The 10,870-nt window shown below is 47.0% G+C and overlaps 1 non-coding gene across 1 annotated transcript; it reads left to right on the top strand.

The window, feature by feature from the left end:
• Nucleotides 1–954: 954 nt before the first annotated feature.
• LOC122678422 lies at nucleotides 955–1,061 on the top strand. The gene has a single exon (XR_006336097.1). It is a non-coding gene; the product is annotated as a U6 spliceosomal RNA (small nuclear RNA).
• Nucleotides 1,062–10,870: the final 9,809 nt, after the last annotated feature.

Below are 10,870 nucleotides of genomic sequence, written 5' to 3'. Positions count from 1 at the left end.
TACCACTTAGCTGCACCTCATAAAGGCTGATAGAGTTTTGCCAAGAGAACATACCGATCACAGCAAACACCCTCTTCCAACAACACAAGAGAAGACTCTACAGATGGATATCACCAAATGGTCAACACTGAAATCAGATTGATTATATTCTTTGCAGCCAAAGATGGAGAAGCTCTGTACAGTCAGCAAAAACAAGACTGGGAGCTGACTGTGGCACAGACCATGAGCTCCTTATTGCCAAATTCAGACTTAAATTAAAGAAAGTAGGGAAAACCACCAGACCATTCAAGTATGACCTAAATCAAATCCCTTATGATTATACAGTGGAAGTGACAAATAGATTCAAGGGATTAGATCTGATAGACAGAGTGCCTGAAGAACTATGGATGGAGGCTCATGACATTGTACAGGAGGCAGGGATCAAGACCATCCCCAAGGAAAAGAAATGCAAAAAGGCTGTCTGAGGAGGCCTTACAAATAGCTGTGCACAGAAGCAAAAGGCAAAGGAGAAAAGGAAAGATATACCCATTTGAATGCAGAGTTCCAAAGAATAGCAAGCAGAGATAAGAAAGCCTTCCTCAGGGATCAACACAAAGAAATAGAGGAAAACAATAGAATGGGAAACTCTAGAGATCTCTTCAAGAAAATTAGAGATACCAAGGGAACATTTCATGTAAAGATGGGCACAATAAAGGACAGAAATGGTATGGACCTAACAGAAGCAGAAGATATTCAGAAAAGTGACAAGAAAACACAGAAGAACTAAACAAACAAAAAAAGATAAAACAAGTTAATCCATCTTAAGTGTGTAGAGCAGCACATTGCCCATAGGAAATTTTTGCCTCTCTTTAAAAAAAGCAGTTGGAGAAAAGGATCTATAGGTTCAAGTTCTATTATGTTACCTGGTGAGGATTTTCAGTCCAAAAGAAATAGTGTGATTTAAAAACGCAGGGGGTGCTCGCTTCGGCAGCACATATACTAAAATTGGAACGATACAGAGAAGATTAGCATGGCCCCTGCGCAAGGATGACACGCAAATTCGTGAAGCGTTCCATATTTTTTTAGAAGAAAAAAAAAAAAAAAACGCAGGGGGTGGGGGAGGGTACAGTCTCTAGAATCAAAAAGACTTGAGTTCAGATCCAAGTTCTGAAATACATTAGCTAGGTGAGCTAGGACAAGTTACTCAACATCTCTGATGCACGGTTTCTTCTTTATTCATTAACATCTCAGCAAATATTTTATTGACATTTATTGTACCGGGCATTGTTCTAGTTGAGGATTATAATGCCATCCCTAGGACTGCTATAATGATCAAATGAGAGGATGCAGGTTGTATGTCTAACCCAGTGCCTGTTGCCTATCAGTTCAGCTCAGTTCAGTCGCTCGGTCGTGTTTGACTCTTTGCAATCTCATGGACTGCAGCACGCCAGGCTTCCCTGTCCCTAGCCAACTCCCAGAGCTTGCTCAAACTCATGTCCATAGAGTCAGTGATGCACCAATTAACAGGAGCTGTAGCCCAACTCAGACGGCAGCTGCTACCTATGCCAAGTTCTGGAGGCCTCCAGCACCGGTGGATGCCTCACTGACAAAATATCCCAAAACCAAAAATTCAAACCATCCCCATTAGGTGTTGTAGCATAACTACTGAATCACAAACTATGTCCATGGTTGCTCACCAAACTCTCAAGAAAGTAACTCCATCCACAGTTGTGGTTCAGAAAACTTCAGACATGAAGATGAGCATTCAAAAAGGGAGTTTCTAACAGTCCCAGGAAATGTGGACCCTACTAGGGCTGAGCACTACAATACACACCCCTTCTCAGGAAGCAGCCTTACCCGCTAGATTCTTCTGTCCCATTGAGTCATGCACTAAAGGGAAAGCAGAAGTTGCCCTCTCCCTTTCTGGAATCAACTATCACATCTGAGAAGAGAGAATGAGCCTTGAGCCCCAGTCCTGGGTTCTTCCTGGATCGAGAGGTTCAGCCAAGTCCTGTGAACATCTCACATGTGCCTTCCTTTCTCATCCCTAAAAGGATAATGACACCTGAGAAGGCATGGGTTACGGGCTCCACAGACTCATAAGCTCTGAGCAAATATTGGGCATACAAACCTGAGTTAGATGCTTTTCCTCTGGGTGCCCACAGGTCCACTCATGGGGCAGAGTGGAAAGAGCAGAGGCAATAAAATGAATAAGATCTGGGTTTGAATCTGGACCCCACTCCCACTTCCCTTTCTAATCTGCCAATTTACATAACCTCTTGGAACCTAGCTTTCTCTATTAGTAAAATAAAGATTATAACACTAATCACATAAGGCTATTGTGAAGATTACTGAAGCAATTTATTTAATGTAATTAAAAAAAAAACAAATTAGTATGTGTTCACTTATACCATATTTGCTGGGCACTTACTACATACACAACTATTCATTAAGAATTACAGCATATACATACAGATATATACTACATGATCCCTGCATGTGATCTAGCTAAGAAAATACAGTGTAAGATAAAGCTCAGGAAGAAATTCAAGTATTTAATAGCATGTGCATTAAAAATCATAGGGTATTTAGGTGGGAGTGGGGAGAATTGTCACTTTTTACACATACCATTTGAATTTTTAAAATTTTTGTAATCAAAATAAAAAACAAAAATAGTGAGAGCAAGATAAAATAAGAAAAAAGAGGTTATGAATGTTAATCATCCTCTAGAAGCTCTTGAGATGAATGTATCCATTGACCTTTGCTCACATAGCTTTGCGCGCACTACTGTGTTATATATACACCTTGAGATTGAAGAGGTGGATAAGCTACCCTCACTTGGAAGGAACTTACAATCTACTGAGGAAGAAGAACACATGGATTGCACTTCCAAGGAAGTGTGTTAAGAGTGCTGAGGGAACACGGCTTCCTGAGGGAAAAGGATCTCTGAGTGGATGCCACTTTTGAGATGGATCCTGAAAGATGAGTGGACTCCAGGTAAAAAAGTAGGAGGTATTTTCCAGACAAGAAAAGAAGTCTGCACCTGCAAAGGTATGAAAACTGTGCACAGTATGCATGTGAAATATAAGTGTAGTGTCTGTGTGTGTGAAGGTGTAAGCTTGTTTATTAGCATGCATGTGTGTAGTGGTATGTATGTGTGTGTAGATGTGTGTGTATGAGAATGTATCTATGTATGTGTGAGGCCCATTGAGAGGGAGCAAGGAGGCCAGGCTATGAAAGGCCTTGAAGTTTATGGTCAGTGATTTGAATAACATGCTTTAGGCAATAGGGAAACTCTGGTGTGTTCTGATCAAATCTAACTCTAATCCTAACCCTTTAGAAAGATGATGTCACACCTGTGGAGAGGGACCATACTGGAGGTCCCTCTCCAGTATGAGTTGGGAAGTGCTAAGAATACTCTGGACTAGAGTCAGGAGGCTGGAGTGAAGACAAGTTGTAATGATTTTCCCATTACTCTTAGTTCCGGGTGGCAGGTAAAAGCATTCACTACACTATCCTTTATTATTCTTCTTTCCCCCAAGGTTAAATACATTAAGAATGCACTATTTTTTAAAAAGTCAATTCTATGGAAGACAAATCTAAAACAAAGGATGCCTCCCTTCCAAAGTCATTCCGATACCCAGTGGGTCCAAATGGAGTGCCTCAGCTTGACCTAAACAAGAATATGCTCTTGGGGCTATAAAAGCACAAGCAAACCGACTCCCTTTGGAACTCTGACCCTCCATACTGACAACTGGAGTGTAAGCCAAGGAAAAAAGAAGAAACAGAGCTAATGGCTTTCTTTCCTGAGTCATTATCTGATGATGTCAGCGCTGAGGTCCAAGCTAGTCTAAAGGCAATGAGTCCTTTGCAGTTTGGGGTTTTCCTTTGCATTTAAAAGAACTCATATAATACAAAACTCTGCTTCATGTGGGCCCTTCTTTCCCCTTCTCAGTCTGGAACTCCTCCTGTTTCCCTCTGCCTGTGTCTCCCTCTTCTTCCTCCCCCTCCCCGTCCTCCCCCTCCTCCTCCTCTCTCCCTCCTCCTTTCTTGTTCTCCATCTCTCCCCCCTCTTTCCCACTGTCTGTATTTGAAGTCTTAAGCTGTCTCTGTCTCTCTTACTACTGCCGCCCCCGCCTCTTCTTTACCTCTTCTCTCTCCCTTCCTTCTCCCCCCACCCTATATCCCTTCCCATTATCTAAAAAAGCTTTGATTTCAGAAAAGGAGCAAGGCTTTTGCTAGCACAAGAGTCAGACCAACAAATAGGGTCACAGTAAGGTGACTAGCTGAGTCCAGCTTCAAGAAAAGACAAGGAAAAAAAAATCTTGTAAAAGAGAGCAGACTGAATGGTGGCCCTTGATTCCAACGAAGGCAGGTGGGGCATATGGGTCCCAGTTGTCCCTGGACACCAGTATCACTAGGCAGTCTTCCAGCTGCACCATTTCTATTTGCCAATAAGCCCCAGCCAGTCCCCCTCCATTCTACTGGGAGTGAGGTGGCATAGCCACTGCCTCGCTGCACTGCTTAGCTACTGCTCTGGATCAGCTCGGAAAGGAAGAAAAGCCATACAATTCAGAACCAGCACTGCAGGGGGTCTCAGGAACCCCCTGTTTTACCCCAGTCGGGTCACTGGTGAAGGAAGCAGGTCCCCAGCTTGCTAAATGCCAGGGGGACCCATTATCAGAAAACCCAGACCTAGGACCTGTTGCAAAAATGCCTCCACCCTGGGAACACCTCTAGGTTTTTGCCTTCTGAACAGGAAATCTACTTTCCAGGTTCCAGAGATATAAACAGAAGAAGATTAAAATAGAAACAGAATGGGGTTAAAATGCACTCAGTACACATCAGAAATCCACTGCATCTTGCCCGCAAGAAGGATTTGAGCAGTAAAGTCTGTGGGAGATGGGGCTGCAGTGGTGGACGGCTCTAGGCTCTGAGGACCTTTTTAATATGGCTGTATTGTAATACCGCAGTGCCAAACCCCGCCAGTCCTTCCCCCAAAAGCAAAAGGAAGCCTCGTTCAGCAGCAAGAACTTCCCAGCTCTGGTAACAGATTGCCTCTGTCTTACACCCGTTTAATAACCGCTTTACTGAACGCAAGCCGGGGAAATGTGTATCCTCGGAAGGCACAGCATAGAAACCTCCCTCTGCAACGACGCGATTCCTCGGACATGAAACTAAATGCATTCATCGGAACTCAGCCTCCCAAAGCAACAGCAAAGCGACTGTGAGGCGATTTACAGGCGAGAGCCCCTCAGCGTTGAGGGGGGATGGGGAAGGCAAGCAGGGGACACACCTTTACTGAGCTGTTTGAAACAGGCTGCCTACAAAGTCCTTCTAGACCGAGCTGCCAAGGGTTAATTTCCTCTGCAAAAATTGATTCTCTCTCTCTCTTTCTCTCTCTCACACACACACCCCTACAGCACCCGCACAACCTCCGCCACTACCACACGTTTGAATCTTTTTAATCTTAAATTTCCAGAAATTCCCTCATCAGCCCTATCTTTTTAGAACAGCCCCTCCACCTGGGCTGGATTCCCACCTCATCAACAGTGAAAACCCAGAAAGCTGGGCATAATTATTTTTCTACAAGGTTATGCCTAATTGGCCACTAACCTAATTGATTAATCATCTCATTTTTCAAGACAGCATCAAAGAGCCAAGCTGAGTGGGAAAAGAGAAACCATGCGTCTGGGTGGTACATGGGGTAAAATTACAGATAGCGGGGAAAGATACCCTGCCCCAGCCAGCTTGCCTGGTTTTTGGACACGGAGGTGGCCAGAAAAGAACAGAAACCTAGAACGCGTGCTGGGAAACTCGCAAAACCTCAAAAGGACTAAGCTGGGAGCTTCGACGCCACCCAGCCAGCCTGAGTGCAGCCGCCTCCGAAGAAGATGAAGTTGTTTCTCCCAGGTCAGAAAGGGTTAAATGGCTGAGGGCAAACCCAGCCTCGGCTGGCATGGGGGAGCAAAAGCCGCCAGCCTCAGTGTCGGGGAGTCCGCTTGGAGCACCGTCCCCCCCACCCCGGGGTTCGCCCTCTGGCTGCGGCCGCAACTTGCGCTGCGCAGGGCCCTCGCCCGCGCCTTTGCGCGCCACCCAAAACTTTGCGCACGCTGCAGCCAACGCCGCCTGCCTCACAGCCAGCCGCGCGTCACCGAGTGCCCTGGACCGCTGCCTGTGGGGCTTCGGCTTTGGACTTTTCCCCCAGCCGTTTCCGATTCCACCCAGGGGGCTCCCTCGCGGTTGCGGGAGCTCCGCACCCGCCCTGCCCTGGGCGGGCAGGCGGTGCGGGCGCTGCGTTCCAGATGACCACCTCGCAGGGCCGGACAGCACCCCGGGGACAGATTGGTCCCCTCTGCCGCCCCTGCCCCTGCCCGCCCACCCCGAGCCTCCCACGCCTGAGCGAGCGAGCGCAACACCTTCTCCTACCTTCCCCGCCGGCCGCCGAGGACCACACTCTTCGCTCAGCCCTCTCGACTCATCCTCCGGCTGCAGCAGGAGAGGGCGAGGGGGCTCTGCTTTTGTTTCCTGGGGGTGGCAGGTCCGTTTGGGGCGCAGGAGATGCCGCGGAGCTGGGTATCCCTGACGGGGGATGCTCACTCCCAGCAGCTCTGCCGGCAGCAGTAGCGGCAGCAGTAGAGATAGTGCTGGCTCTCTGCAGGCCACATCTTTCATACCTTATACATCACTACCGCATTCCCCCGAATAGGGGAGCCCCACAGCATTTCGCCACCTAGCGCAAAAAGCAGGCGCCCGCATTAGTGGCGAGGCCGACCCGGACAGGACGTGAGCACCGCTAGAGGGAAGAAGGACCTCAGTACCCACTCATAAGTTCCCTCCCAGCTCTAAACACAGCGAGGCCAAAAGTTGCAGCCACTCCGCAGCCTTCACATGTTGGGACTCTCTATTCCCCAGAGAAATCTGGACTTCAGGCCAAGTAATGACGGTTTATTAGAGGAAGTCCTCCGGGAGCTGTCGCTAGACTCTCGGCCTGCACGTGCTTTTACACAGCCTCATCCTGGGCAGAGTCTTCACACACATGAGGTTTTGTGGCAGCAGACGTGTACTGTCTTGCAGGAGCAGAATCCTCAGAGAGGAAGTTCTGCCCTCCCCCGGGATCCAGTGTGTGCGCACAAGAACGGGCAGACAAGGGTTCCAGTTGCCCTTGTTGAGATCTTAAGCAAATTGCCGAATAAATGATGGAGGCTTCATTTCTTCATCTGCAAAATGGGAACCAGATTATCTGTCTCATAGAATTATTGTGAGAACCAAATGACATAAACATCGATCTCTACACAGGTTAAGTGATAGCAAATGGTAGGACTTTTCCCTACTCACAGCAAGTCTGCTCTTCCTGGGATAATAATACATCAATAACAATCCACTCATTCACTAAGAATTTATTTGTATGCTAACTGTGCCAGTCTCATCTATGGAGTGGGATAAGACTTTCAAAAAGATAGAGAAGTAATCCTTAAGGTCTTGAATTTACTCTCCAGTATGAGGATAGAGACAATAAACAAGTAAATTAGTAAAACCTGACAGTAATAACTGCTATGACACCAATTTAAAAAGATGGTGATGTGTGGTAAGAAAAAGCTGGGGTAGGACATCAGTCTGGGGATTGGAAAAGGACTCTCAGAGAAAATGACCATTGGCCTGAGGCCAGAAAGCATTAAAGGCAGGGGGAATAGCAAGTGCAAAGTCCCTGAGGCAGGAATGAGTTGAATGCATTTGAGGAGCAGAGGGAAACCAACTGTGGCTGAAATGTATCAAGGCTGGTGACTAATGGTATAAGATACAGAGGTTAAAGAGAGAGGCTGGTCTTATAGGAGGATGTCAGTAGGCAATTGTTTTGGAGATAGTACAACTGTGATTTTTAGGGGATAGGAAATAGTATGATTTGTGTTTGTAGAAGCTCACTCCAGCTCCTGTGCAGAGAACAACTGGAGGGAGCTTGGGTGGGGGCAGGGGAAATAATCAGAGGCTCCTGTGCAGTGCTGAATAGAAGTCCCTTTCCATTCTCTGGCCTGCACAACTACAGTGAGCCCCCCGCCTCTTCCAGTAGGTCTACAGGGCAAGAGGCCACTTGCCAGAAACCCCAAGAGCCTTAGTGTGGACTTCTCCCACCACTTTCTGAGGATCCTTTCCTTAACTGGCAAGTGTATATAATAATATATATTCTCATAAAATTATTGCAAGGATTAAGTGAGATGGTAAAGGTACCTAAGCTACTAAATAACCATTAATTTCATCCTTACTGTAGTCCCCCTTTAAATCCCCCGGGACCTTCCCAAATGCTCCTGTTGTACCCCTGTCACCATCTGGAAGAAAAGAGGGTTGATCATCTTTCTCTGGAAACTGTTCTGTCCAGGGTAACATGTTGGATCCCAGGAGATTTCATCCCAGCATCTGGGGAAAAGCCTATAGCTAACTCTAGCCTCTGTAGTCATCTGTCATCTTCTTAAGCAACAAACAGATTTTCACTTTGTTTAGGTCTTTTTATTTATTTTTTCCTGTCTGCCATCCCCATCTAGTTTGAAGCATTCAGGACATCATCATATGAACACTCAAGGTATAAAAATAGAAGGGGAAAAAAAGGGCTGGGGGGCGGGGAAGAGCCAGAGATGGCAGGAGAGGAAAACAGGCAGTCCTTTCTCTTAGCAACAGGAGGAAAGGTTCTCAGCTAAGACACATGATCATTCTCTTACATCTGTGCAGTGCAACAGATTCCAGAGGCCTTCAGAATCCTTCCCCCATTGATACCATACGTGCCAAGTCGCTTCAGTCATATCTGACTCTTTGCTACCCTATGGACTGTAGCCCACCAGGTCCCTCTGTCCATAGGATTCTTCAGGCAGGAGTACTGGAGTGGGTTGCGAAGGGCTCCTCCAGGGCATCTTCCCAACCCAGGGATCAAACCTACGTCTCTTATGTCTCCTGCATTGGCAGGTGGGTTCTTTACCACTGAGCCAGCAGGGAAGCCCACTGATACCATAGAAACCCAATAAGATGAAACAGGTATATTGGGATGCTGTCCCCCTCTGACAGATGAGGCAGTTTAACCCCCCACTAGGTGAAGTAGCAGAGCTGGGACTTGGGCTCAGGTGCACTTGACTTTCTCCCTTGCCATACCTCATGCTTCAGGTGGCCCAACCTAATGATCTTGCCTAACTTCTGAGATCCTGAAACATTTATCCAACTGAGACCCAGAACCTTTCCCCTGGTATCCAGCTCAATGCCCTGCACTCATTCCCATCTTTCTCCAAGCCAGTTTTATTTAGAAACTAGGATATTGAAGTCCAAACAGGGATCTTACATGTTAAGTGGCCCTAGAAACTGACTTAACATCTCACTATTGCTGGGTTAGAGATCAAGGAAAGAGCAAGCTCTACTGGGAAAAGCTTTGGGATGCTGCATGGTTATCGGAGAGAATGTGAAATCTGACTTGAATCCCTGTTCTCTCATTTATAGTGTGTTCTTGAACAAGCGATCAACCCTTTTTAGGTTTTAATGACCTCATCTGTCAGACAGGGACGGCATCTGCATATGGACTGAAGAAGATGCTCCAAGGGTGAAACTCACATATTAGTATCCTTTTCTTCTCTTCCCCTCCGTCCTCACTGCCATTGGTGTGCCAGTTCACAACTGACTTGGCAGGGAGGGTAAAATTGTGGCATGTGCCAACTTCCTCAATGAAAATATCCTCACCGTGGCTGTCGTCAAGTTACCAACACAATGTCACCGAGTGTGGAGTTGGGAGGGGGTATACAAACAGCCATGGCATAGCTCTCATGAGCCTATCCAGCTGGACCTGGCACACCACTATCCATCACACCGAAAAACCAGCAGCCCTGAACAGGTGAGCACACCTTCCAGCTCACCTTTATTCTACTCACCTCCTGTGATAGTCACAGGAATTCTGAAAGGAAAATGCCATCACTGTTCCTGATAGAAGGGGAAAACGAGACTGGGAGGGACTGAGTGATCTGCCTTAAGTCAGGTCGCTAGAAAGTAAAGAAGGCAGGATGCAAGCCTGGGACTAGTGTGGCTCCAAATCCAGGGACCCTTCCACCTCTGTCTCATTCATTGCCCATGAGATCACTGCATAAGCCCTGCCCGTGTCTTTCTCTTTTAGTGCCAAGATCCCAGGGCCTGAGCCTCTTTTTCAGTCTGACAGGCAGGAATAGTCATCCCAGCCCTGCCTTCTTCACAGATGCTCCGAGAATCTAATGAGATAATGCAGATGAAAGGACTTTGCATAGCACAAGGCACCCTAGGAAGATGAAAGTATGAATATTACAGTTAGTGGCTGAAGGAAAAATGGGGAGCAACAGATCCCAGGCCCTGGGGGGGACATATCAACCACACGGGAGGCAAGACCACCCTGAACACCCTCACATCAGATCTACACTCAAAGGGAAACATGAGACAAGATACACATTTAGTCCCCTGTTAAACACTTATTGGTAGAAAGACAATTGGGGTACGAAGCCAGAACAATGTAACTATAATTACAAGCAAAGACAGAATTGTTTCAGAAACCTTGCTGTTTTTCCTCCTCGCTGTCTACAGAAATGTGGTCATTCCTTACTCTCATGCTGCCCTCTGCCCCACTCACCTCTGTCTGAGAGGAGGTCAAGATCACTAGTTTAAAGCACAGGGAATTTATTGGCTGGTGTCACTTGGCAATCCAGGGTGAAGCCAGACCAGAGTCTTCATTGATTCCAATGATGTCATCATGTCTGTGATCTCTCTCCCTCCCTCTCTGTTTCTGTTTCTCTCCCTCTCTCTCCCTCCCTCCCTCCCTCCCTCACTTCGTCTCCCTTTCACCCCCTCCCCCCCCCCCTTCACTTTCCTCCATCTCTAGCCTTTCCTGCATCCTCTCCCC

Source organism: Cervus elaphus, chromosome 20, assembly GCF_910594005.1.
Source record: "Cervus elaphus chromosome 20, mCerEla1.1, whole genome shotgun sequence".
Taxonomy (NCBI): domain Eukaryota; kingdom Metazoa; phylum Chordata; class Mammalia; order Artiodactyla; family Cervidae; genus Cervus; species Cervus elaphus.
This window is presented reverse-complemented; position numbering and strand designations above follow the sequence as displayed.